Below are 12,034 nucleotides of genomic sequence, written 5' to 3' on the forward strand. Positions count from 1 at the left end.
ATTTGAAAACAAGAAAATGGCAGCAATATGAGCAAAGCCTGACATAATTACTAGTTGCTATATATTTGCAAAGCAGTAAACTGTAAAGACACAGTGGATATGGGGCAGGTCAGGCTGCAGGGAAGCTGTATGTCAGTCTTCATGCATAAAGCTTTAACACTTTACAATGTGCTCAGTGTGTTTACAATGTCACCAAACTGTCTAAAACATTGACTTTGTGACTAGTTAAAAACTGATTTTACTAACCTGTCATAGATTCATAATCTGTATATGATGGCTTCCAAACCAAATCGGATATCTGCAGCAGTTATTTATTTACTGACTGGGCCAGTAGTAACAGTGACAGGAGACCATTTTCTTATAGTGCTGGTACAAGTGAAATGTTGGTATCAAACTCCCCAACATAGGGATCCAACATGATCTTGTGGCAATGGGTATAAATTGCTTGTCCCTTTTATGCATTTTCTGCTCTTAATTTGTGTTGGTCAGGGTAAAATCACAGGACTGGGTGTCATCTGCTCAATGTGCGTAGTATCAAATGCTAGAACTTTTAAAACATGCAGGCTAATTACCCACATGATTCAATGGGGAGTAGCTACACCTAATTGCTCATGTTCGAATCCAGGTTTGAGCCTGTTTTTCTCTGGCTTATTTTTCTTTATTCTAACTTCCTCTCATACATATAGTGCTAAAATTTCCCACGTTGCCCTAGCAACACAACCCAAGACTGTTATGTTACCTGTTTGTAAATCCCTGCACATTAAAAGTGATTATTTGGGGTCACACTTTGTTTAGGATCCCAATAAAGTGGCAGTATGTCAGTAATAAGAAGGGACTGAAAACTGGTTACAGCAAAGTAGATATTTATATTTCTAGAAGAATAAATAATAGAAATAAAGAATAAATCTGTGCCATTAAAACCTAGAGAAGGCTCCTTAGGCCACAAATCATCCAGTTTTATAAAAATTTTAACACTGATCTTTTGAGATAAAAATAAATAAATCAAATTTACTGGTTTAGGCAACAATCAACAACACATGAGCTCCTATTTTAATATAATTTTGTTCAGTTCAGGGCACCAACAGTGATATTCTTAACAATAATAAAAAATTCAGTTCAGACGGTGTGAAGCAGATTTGGGGCTTGTGCCTTGCTCACTGGCACCTAATCAGTGCTGGAATCAGAGGTGAACAGTGTTCTCTTTAACCACCAGCAGGCCACATTTGGTTGTGAGGGCCTCACAAAAAAAAAAAAAAAAAAAAAAAAAAAAAGGACCTCTAGGTGTCTGAGGTCAGACAGGTTGAGGAGCACGAGGCCAAAATAGACCTCCAGTTTCCACACAGAAAATGTTTTAATCAAGCCTTGCATTGACTGCTGCAGGGGCCCAATGGGCTGGGACCATGTGTGTGCCTTTTTTTTTTTAATCGTACCAGGTCCCTGCTGTGATGCGTACTGCAGAAGTAGGCTGGGGGCGCACACACGCTGCAGCGCCACGCACCAACACAAACTCATCATTTCCAGCGGAGCCTGGCACAGAGACGCAGCACTACGGCCCCTCACATATGTCTTTGGAACGGACTGCTGAAACTTCTGAGGCGGGGGAGCGGATAGATCATTCTAGCTCGTCCCACTTAGTGGATTAAATTCACGCTTTCTCTTCTTTCTTGGCTTTTTTCCCCGTTTCTTTTCCTCCTCCTCCTCCTATTCCTCCTCCTCTGGTTTCGTGTTACAAAGCCTTGGAGGGAGTTGCGCGGAGAGCCAGTTCTTCTGTGAAATCGAATGACAGGATCATATGGCTTGATTTGCTTTGCAGTCCGAAAATTTCAAATTATAAAGGACACTAGAGAAGAGAGGAGCGGACCCGCGGACCCGTTTCGTCTGAAATTGATGAAGATGTGGAATAATTTCTAACTCAAATAAAAAAAAAAATAAAAAAGACACAAACGCGAGATAACGGAGTCAGAAAAAAGGACAGCCTACTGGATCTGTAGACAGAGAAAGACAGAGGAAAGCGCAGGACGCGGCGGCATCGATCATCACCGTCACATTCAGGTAAGTTTGAATGCTTCCTTTTCAAATAAAAAGTAAAGGAAGGGAAAAAAAGAGTATAAACGTCCAAACATACAAAAGCGGAGCGTCCGGATCTCCAACTGTTGCCATGAGACTCCTCTATTCCCCCCTCTCTCTTAGTAGTAAAACGATTGGAGATGGTCTACAATGTGCTGTCTGGACAGTTGCTTTTGGGGGATGTGGGTTGCCAGTTTTGGGCTCGATGTGGTGCAACTTTATCTCCTTCTCGCGCAGTGTAAACACAACGCACTGCGGTCAGGAGCAGTTGGAAGGGAATCAACTCCGGGATTTCTCTGTGGTCCCTGCATACATTGTATGTGCTGCTCCAAAATCCCTCCACATAACAGCTATTCTGTTCAATCTACGTAAAGATCACGATTCTTGTTTTTATCTGCTTAAAATCTGACTTATTTCTCACATGCTTGGCTACAATATTCCAATAACAATGCTGACTTCAACTACTCAGGTCAGCCTGAAGGGAAAGAGGATAGAAAAAAATAAAAAGTGATCTTCCTTTGTGCATTTGTTAGTTGCAGATGAAGAGGATCAAATTTTACAGTCTTTCCTGTTCTCCTGCTTTCTCAGCTTACAATCAGATATTAAACTTTTTCTGTAACATTTCACAAAATACAAATATCCTCTGTATATTTGTCTTTTTCTCTTACTTTAGTTAAATTTGAGACTTAATGAAGTAAGTATTAGCTTCAATTGAGTGATTATTATAATTACTGAGGAGGGGGAGGGTTGTTTGGAGGGCGTATGTCCATTCTGGACAGTGAGCAGGGGTTTGTATATAAAAAAAGAAAGAGGAAGAAGTGGTGTTTTAAAGGGAGGAGGAGTTTTTTTTTTTTTTTTTTTTTTTTTTTTTTTTTTTTTTTCCACTTTTACAAGCTCAATGGTGCCAGCGCCAGTTAACTAACAGACAGTGCAGGAGAGGGGGTGCTGTGTGTGCACCACACTATAAAGACACTAAAGGTTGTGGGACAAGTTAGTGGAGGACGTTATTGGCATGTGGGCTGGAGGAGTCAGGTTTTACACAAGCGTTATTGTGATATTTGTGTAATTGTGTCTTGAGGTATTTAATAGTTTCTTTCTCATATGGTGGGTGGTGCGGGTGCATCCAAGTGTGTGCGACTGCATGTGTCATCGTGTCTTTTATAGAGATTTACTGAGGTAATAGTTAAAGGAGTCAAAGTTGACATTTGCAACATGAAGAGATGTGATGCAAAAAGTCTGACAAAAGGCACTTTTTTAATTTGTAAACTTGGCAAATAATCCTCAATATAAACACTAAAACCACTAAAAAACTAGTTCTGCTGCTGAACGATTTCTCCTGACATGGGTTTTTTAAAAAGCAAAATAAAAAGACTTGAAAATTCAATTTTGTCCGGGATAGTTACAAAGACACGCACACACACACATTCTCCCTCAAGCACACACACACATCAGCCTTCAAGCCCCAGATGTTAATGTCTCCATTGAGAGCAGTAGGACTCCTGCCGACTCAATCTCTTCATTGTCGAGCAGACAATAGACTCCACATCCTGATGGCCAGCCTGCTTCCCATCTTCCCTCACGCACCCCCCTTACTGCTACACACACACACACACAGTTAAAATACAGATAAAATACCCACTGAGCCAACCATTGTTTATCGATGCAGATTTAAAGATTTGTATCTTTTTTTTGTTTTAGTTTCTAAGTTCAAACTTGGCACAAAAGAAATTTCTTTGAACTTTTTGTATTCTCTTTGCAGAGAGGCTATGTTTATGTGTCCTCTGCCAGCAGCCAGTGACCAGCAAATATCTTTTCTGAAACTTGGTGGATAGGTGGAGCATGGGAAAAGAGATTTTTTTTTTTTTTACTTTTGCTGCAGATCACCCTTTAAATATGTCGCCAACCTTGGTAGAAGATGCACTCTCAGAGTGTCCTTCCAGATATCTCAACATAGCTGTAAAATGTAGGAAAATGAAGGAATAAAAACCTTCAGAGCTTCTCAACATGCATTTCAAACTCTTTCAAGTTTTAAATTTCAAAGATATAAAACTTGATATTTCCACATTGGAGTGGCTGGACAAAAAACTTAAAATATTTGGTAATCATCTCTAGTTCACAGTCATTGTGTGTGTCTTCCTGTGTATGTTTATGTACGCTCTAACATGGCAGAAGTGATGCGTTTAGAAACCTAAGGGTCATCATTGCATCACGGCCGTTGCATCGTCGCTGCACCAGATGTCTCATGTCTGTCTCACGTGTATCTGTTTGTGCATTTAATTGCCATCTATGTGTCACATGCATCACGTCAACGCAACTGATTCTGGAAGCCACATGGCGGGCAGCTGAATGCACAGCGAAATCGTGTGATAACGAGATCACTGCTGATTACGTAACCCGCATCTATGTTCCCGCTCGCTGAGGAGTTTGAATAAATGCTTGGAACTCAGTCAGCTAACGATAATGTATTTTAGATGGTGGGAGAGGGCGTTTGCCTCACGTACATTGTTGAGCAACAGTTGATGTGTCAGCCTCTTACTGGAGGTGCAGTGGTTTTTCAAAACATCCTTTTCCTCCAACTGCAGATTTATTTCAGCCTGCCTTCTTTTTCTTTAAAAATTTCTTTCAGAAGGAGACCTGTTTTAGTTTTTTGTTCCATTCAGCTGGTTTGTTTTTCCTGCTGAGAGGAGGAGAGTTCACAACTCTCTCTTCAGTGTTTTTATATTGCTCAAACAAAATAAAGAGCATTTTGTATTCCTGTCAATGTACGTATGCATGTTAAACAGAGATGGTTCATAGAAGACCAGATGTAGGGTCTAGAGAGCTGGAGCAAATGGGTAGTATGTGTGTGTTTGAGGGGAACAGTGCGAGGCAAGAATAAGTGGACAAACTGGTGTTTAGAGAAAAATCAGGGAGTGGCTTTGTTTACACCCACATCATGCTAAATGGACCTTGGTCCAGGGACAAAGTGATACAAATATTATTCTTACAGGCAGTTTTTTTTGCATGAGCCTTCATTATTATCGCTGGTGGTTTATCATCAAGTCCTCCATCAGCTCTGTGGATGAGGTGATATGTGTGTGCACAGTGACAACTCCACACGAAGATTCGAAACATTCAGGAATATTGCACATTATCATGTCATTAGCACATTAATCCAGAAGCTAAGCTTGTGTTAGTAAAAGCAAAGTTAGTTCAGTTTTCTTCAAATAACAACCAAAAACCGTGCTATTGCTATGACATCCTTCTGTTTTTCTTCACCCTTCTCATCAAGGCTAAATTATTTATGTCTTATCCCTGGTTTTTTGGGTTACTCTATTGGCCTTTCTCCCTTTCCACCATCTGCTCATCCTCCATCAGCTACAAAAAATGGCTTTATCTCCTCTACAACCACACTTTCAAACATAAATAAATAAAAACATGGGATGCTGTGTAAATAAAGACAGGATGCAATGATTTACTAACGTAGCTAACCCTGTATTTGATTTAAGATGTGCACTTACAACATAACAAATGTTATTGTTTAAAAAATATGCGTGTGTTCTGTAATATCAACACTCGTGAGAGGCTGGAGCTCAGAGGCTTTCAGAGCGGCCTAACAAAGCTATACAAACCTGGTCATTTAGAGTCAGTGCTTCTGTCTCTTGCTAACCTCAGCCCACATGTTGAAGTGTCCTTTGGCAAGATGCTGAACTCCACATAGCCTCTTATGTGTTTATTGGTATGTAAGTGTGTGTTTTATTGAGAAAATTCACAGCATAAACCAAGATTAATGTCTAGTGATGAATGAATGTGACTTTTCATGAAAAAGCACTTTAAGAACTTAGCAAGTCTAGAAAAACAGAATATAGATGTAGTTTATTTACTGTTAGTAAATCAATCCAGGAGTAAAACTGTGTCTGACAGATGTCGCTGCACTGCAGGGTGAAATAAAGAACATACCCAATCACACCAGCATCTCAAGCTAAAACATGCAGGACTGAAACTGAAGGTGTCATCTTGGAACATTTAGTAGCTCTCGTAACTCCTCATCTCAGAGAGACCAGTGTTGGATCTGGTCTTAATCTTTTCTTTGTTAAAGTCAGTTTTATCTAAAGATTTTCTCTGAGGTAGAGTTGAGTTTGGATGATAAGCTCCTGCTGAAAGTCAGCTGTGGGAGGTCACTTTTTGTGTCTCTTTAGAAATTGAGTAGGGCCAAAATTTTCAAAGGGAGGAACTTGTTCACAAACGTGCACAGAAGGTCAGTCCTGCTACCAAAACACAGAGCAGAGAAGCTCAGATTACAACACACACACACACACATTGTGTCATCTCTGCTAAAAACACCAATACTTCATGTTATTTTTATAAGAAAAATAGTTGTTTGTTGCTTCATAATTCACTTTGGGCATACAATAAACACATCAACATTTAAAAGATTGTGTCAGAACATACAAAGAATAAGACAGATTCATAAATTTAAAGCACAAAGGCAACAAAATGAAGACCAAAACAAAAAACAGCACAGAAAGACAAGGACAGCGAGTTACAATACAACAGCGGTTTTATGGGGACTCGTCTGTGATGTGCAGTGTAGCGTTCAATTTGCAAAACACATTAGATGAAATATGCAGTTTGCTGACTGTATGTCAAAACAACTGAATTACCTCATGATATAGTTCAATGAAATGCTTCCAAACATGCTACTCATAAGGCATTCCCAGTTATTCAGCTTTTTAGCCAGTGTGTGTTTTTATTTTGCATATTTTAGTCAAATTTGCCCCGACCATGTTGCATTTCTTCTAAATATGCAAAAATCGGACACTATTACACACAGTCACACTAAGCAAATTCTCCGTTTATCACCAACTGTTGAAATACAATGGATGGTGCTATTTCTGTAATACAGAACCCAAAGTGTGCACGCTCTGGAGCACATGCACACCGCTGCACATCCTCCAGCACCGTCTCAGTGGATGTAAGGCCTGCTGAGAAGTTTCTGTCAGGCAGTGAGGGAGGATTCAGGGGGTTTTGGCAGCAGCTCTGATTGCAGTTGTTTCAAGACACAAAGCTTTTGCTCTTCTGTAACTTAGCCTTCCCTTTGAGCTCCCTCTCTGTCTTTGATCGTGTATCTCTCTCACCCACTTACAAACAAAATTTTTCCAACCCCTCTTTCACACATTCGCTCAGCTCCACACAATCCGGGTAGCATAATGAGGTCATTTTTGCATTTGCACAGAGTAAGCTCTTACCACTTATATAGCTCAACTTTAATTGAGCAGACAAGTGGTATTCAGCCTATTGTGAATTCAAAATGTGCTGGGATATGGGAGAGTGTTTAAATCCTTTTGCTGGTTCCACTGAATGCCTGAGAGCAGCCTTTATGGATACTTCTCTCTTATTCTCAAAATCAATTTACTCAAATTAAATGAAGCATTATTGACAGTACTGTCAAAAATTAACTATATTATCAAAAAATGTGCTACCCTCAGAAAACAGAAAAGAATCCAGTGATAAATATTTGTCACCTGCTATGATTGATGCAGCTCTCCTTTGAGAAGATCAATAAATAAATAAGCCCTGAGAGAAGGGAAGTGTTTCCAGGAAAGTCAGACCAGTGGAAAATCCAATATGGAGTACGCTGATGTTCCTGGAGGCAAATATGGGGAGCCGTATATTTTGATTTATCAGATCTTTTCCGTTCTTTAACTGTGGAAGTTTTGTTTATAAAATCTTTTCATTCTGACCCGTTTGATCTGATCAGTGCAATTTTAAAAAACGTCAGAGCTCATCATGAGCGGCATCACCCAAATCTAATTACTGCATTACAAACAGATGGAGAGTAATCCTCAGCGTTCAGTCATAACATAAAGGTACAAAGGTTTGTGCTTTTATTCAGCACAACAAATGAAGTAACGAGGGAGACGTGAGTCCTTTAGAAGGCCGTCGGTGGAGCTCCTCTGGGTGGCTGACGTCCTCTACATTATTAATGAGTGGTAGAACTGAGGTGCAGGACAGTCCTGACCTGCTTGTTTGTTACCAGCTGACCATGACTGGCCATCTGCTGCCCTCCAACCCCCCTCTCTCTTTATCCATCTATCTCTATCTCTGCCCATGTGAACATCTGTCCATTGTTGAAAAACCTAGATTTCTGTCAAAATTTTTATGTAAAGCAGAACTTTTTATTACAGAATCAATGCTAAAAATATTTTTGTTTATGTGAGACAGAGCAGATTCTCTAGAAAATATTGTCTTAAAAAGTAAGTATACCATTAAATATTATTTATATATTTCATAAAAACCAACTGTTGATTTATTGTTTTTGTTCCCAACATTATATGTACATTAAAAGGAGTAGTTAGGAAATTATGAATTTGAAGTCAAGAGACTGCTTAGCATACAGCCCTTGTTAGGTAGCAGGTGTTAGCTGCTAGCTAGCAGTTGCTAGCTAATTAGTTTACATTAATATGGTACTCTTTTTTTTTGTACAAATTGAAGAAATTTGATATGTACATACTTTTTGTTTCTGTCACCTTCTTAAAACTTAGATTTTATCAGTGTGACTTTCACTCTGCTAACCAACTCCAAAAGTCTTTTTCATGTTTTTGTAACAAATAAACGAAGCTATGATAACTAAGATGAGCATTAGAAGTTTTAGCTTAGCTTATTTAAGTTGTGGGGTACAAATATGGGCAAATCTGAGCTGTTTTTCTTAAACACACTTTTGGCCTTGAAGGATAGGGTTGATTTAGGGTGATCCCAAATCAGATAATCCCAAATCTGGATTTTCTTCTCGCTTTTGGTAATGACTGGCCCTCCCAACACTTTCCTGAACCCATTTCAAAGCTGGCTTATGAAATTTAGGCCACATCTGTCCCGTAGAACTCATTCCATAACCCAAATTTGGCCCAGCTCACGACCTATGAGCCAAGTATGACCCACATAACACTTGCTGTGGCTGTAACTGAACATAACGACTAAAAGTATCTCATATTAGGCCTAAAATGAATCTAATCTTGTGGTTTATAGAAGTTTTGTTTCACTGCATACATCTAAACTTGCTAAGTGGCTGCTGGATTGAGCCTGACTGTGACTTCATCATCATCAGTCTCTCATGACATAACGTATCTACATCACTATGTAGCACATTTGTGTAATGTCTGACTGATGGGTAGTTTGGCATTTCCCAAATAAAAAAAGTCTTCAATGCATGACTATTGCAGCAATGTTAGGAGTATTTTTGCCATTTTCAAATCTGTTCTTCTAACTGAGCCATCGACTTAGAGAGAAATCTTCATGTTGGTGATGCATCTTCAGTAACCTCATTATTTATTCTGACCTCATGTTGTTACCTAGAATCATCCATGCTGAATACTGGGCTGAAACCTTAAAGCTGGATAAAGGAGAAAGAGTAATTCAGAAAAAAAAAAAAAGTAAAGAAAAATGGGCAGCGTTGTCTTGTTGGGCGCTAAGCACATTTTCGGAGGCCCCGATGTTCATGTCAGTCTTGTTTTGTATTTTTCTAACTCAGCAGATGTTTTCTGGCTCTGCTGTCCGCAGTATGCTTTGTGTACAGAGGACCACTGGAATTGTTCTCTTTTCTTGTTGTTCTGGTTTTGGTGACACATCAGTGTCGGATCCAGTGCTTTGTGGAGTTTTTTGTTGTTTTCAAACAAAAAAGCGTGTTGCTGTGAGTCTATATGTGTGTGCTTAGTTACAAAAAGTACATTTTTATTATGCATATTCAGCTCTTGTTTGACTTTTTTTCCATTCACTTTCCTGGATAGTCTGTATAAATGTGTGCATGGTGGCAGCACAAGATAACAGTTGAAAATATAATACTGGGTCATGCACTGCATGAGATTGTGTGTATTTATGTGCACATGTGAATAATGATGCAGATGTAGTGGGTGAAGCAAAGTAGACCCCCACCATTCTCTACCCTGTGCTAACCAGAGCATGGTAGTTTGTTTTTATGACAGCCTTTTTTTTTTTTTTCATTGTTCTGGTCTGACAGAGCTTGCCCTCCCTACCGTGGGACTGGCCGTTAGTGGGCAGGAAGTGCTGGGAGCACACACACATACACACATGCACACATACAAACGTACATGGACAGAGTGAAGTGGAGTCTGTAATGCAGACTCCAACAAACACAGCTCCTCCTGAGCCATCACCCCACACTCACACATAAAGTTTTGAGAGGACAATAAAAAAGTTGCCCTGTGGCTCGCAGGCTGGTAAGCTGCAGCTTATCCAGGAAGGAGCTGCAGCCGGGCTAATGGCCTCTCTCTGGGGTAGGCACTACAGAGGGGCCCGTGCAGGCTTATCAGCAGCAGGAGGGCCCCTACATGGCTGCTTTCTGAGATCTCCTCTGAGCTTGTGTGTGGGAGTAGCTTAGTTTTTTTGTAGCTGCTAGAAGGGAGACATCTACCCTGCTTGTTTCCTGCTTGCCTGCAGGAAAATCAAAGTTAGTCGTTAGCTGCTATTAGAAGAGAATACAGATGTTTACACAGTGTAGCACCTCTAATTGGATATTCAAAGGTATTTTGGAGTTCTTAATAGCCTGATGAGGCTTTCTGGGAAGTCAGTGCCACCCTTAATCGTTAAAACATCAATGATGGACCAATGCAGCATTTCCCACTAACCAAGTACACGTTTTAAAAACCACGTTGACCTTTTTCAAAGTGTTTTGTGTTGTTCAAATGTCTCCTCAGCTGACATTTCTCAGTTAAAACAGATCCTTGTGTGACAACTTAAGACTGATCTGAGCCCATGAATCACCATTTCTTTTGTCATTTGTGGTGAAAAAGAAGCTATGATGTTCACAGAAAGAACCTGAATCTACACTTAATTAAAATAAAATGAAACGCAGGCCACCTTCCATCTCCTTTTCTGGTTTGCATGTGATGATGATCCTGGAGTAATGAATACTACACTGGATAAACACTCAAATGTTAATGGGGAGATTTAGAAAACTGCTTCTTGATTTCTTTTACATGTTGCTGAAAAACAAGCAGTAAACCTGCTCATAGGGAGCAGTCCTCCTAGATATTATTGATAGAAAAGTAAGATGATCTAAGATCAACATAGTTTTTTTTTGTTTGTTTGTTTGTTTGTTTTTTGATGTATTTAATTTTTTTGTATGCTGTGTTTTTAAGACTAATTGTTGTGTAATTGTTCTCATCCTACAAGTCAGACTCAGGTCACTGTGTTTCATCTTTCTCAGACAGCAGGCTGTTCAGGTCAATAGAGTTTTCACTGGCATTTTTAAAAGATGTGGATATGATAAGGTTTAAAAAATATACAAATTTAAAGATATTTCACTAATGAGTTTTAAAAAAAAAAAACATTTACACCTGTTTTTTACGGGGATTATGCCTGTGTCAAAAAGACTTGAAGTGCATAGGAAGGAAGGAAAAACACAGCTCTGTGAATCGTGTCTGACTAAGGAAAGATTAAAGTGCTGGCAAACAAGAAACTTGTGTGACTGATCATCTTCTTCACAGACATAATATCACATCCCAGATTTTTCATTTTCCACTTGTAGATGTCTACTACAGTTGGGTTTTTTTCTGCTTCCAGGTTTATTTACAGCTAATATAATTAGCATGGTAGCCTACATGATGTTGTAAGATCATGCATGGTGATGCATTCATTTTGCTTGATTACACATGCCTACCCCTTGTCCCTGCTACAGTCTTGTTAACTTAATCCATTAAGTATATTCTGGCTTGTTCATTATTATCTAAAAGTTTGCCCTCATACAATCCTCCTGAAGCATCACTGCTAGCATAGCAGTCTCTTTTTATTAGTGCTTGCTCTGGTTAGCACCTCATTGGTCTCACCTTAAACCCGGGGCTGCCGTCTGCTTTAGGTCCAGCTGTAAGCGACAATAGTGCCGTTGTAGAAGTGTTGGTCGGGGTGGTGTGCTGCTGAGAGGGTAAAAGAGAGAGACAGATTCTGTGTTCTCCAACTCACCCACCCCTATCCT

General features: G+C 39.6%; 1 protein-coding gene across 2 annotated transcripts in view; it reads left to right on the forward strand.

Moving 5' to 3' along the window:
- Window positions 1–1,238: 1,238 nt before the first annotated feature.
- sema4c (sema domain, immunoglobulin domain (Ig), transmembrane domain (TM) and short cytoplasmic domain, (semaphorin) 4C) overlaps window positions 1,239–12,034 on the forward strand; it is a 93,909-nt gene continuing 83,113 nt past the window's right edge. For both annotated transcript variants that reach the window (XM_041999615.1, XM_041999614.1), the window contains exon 1: window positions 1,239–2,052. The gene's annotated coding sequence lies outside the window, so the exon portion shown is untranslated. The remainder of the gene's footprint in view (window positions 2,053–12,034) is intronic.

Source organism: Melanotaenia boesemani, chromosome 11, assembly GCF_017639745.1.
Source record: "Melanotaenia boesemani isolate fMelBoe1 chromosome 11, fMelBoe1.pri, whole genome shotgun sequence".
In the NCBI taxonomy this organism is placed as follows: domain Eukaryota; kingdom Metazoa; phylum Chordata; class Actinopteri; order Atheriniformes; family Melanotaeniidae; genus Melanotaenia; species Melanotaenia boesemani.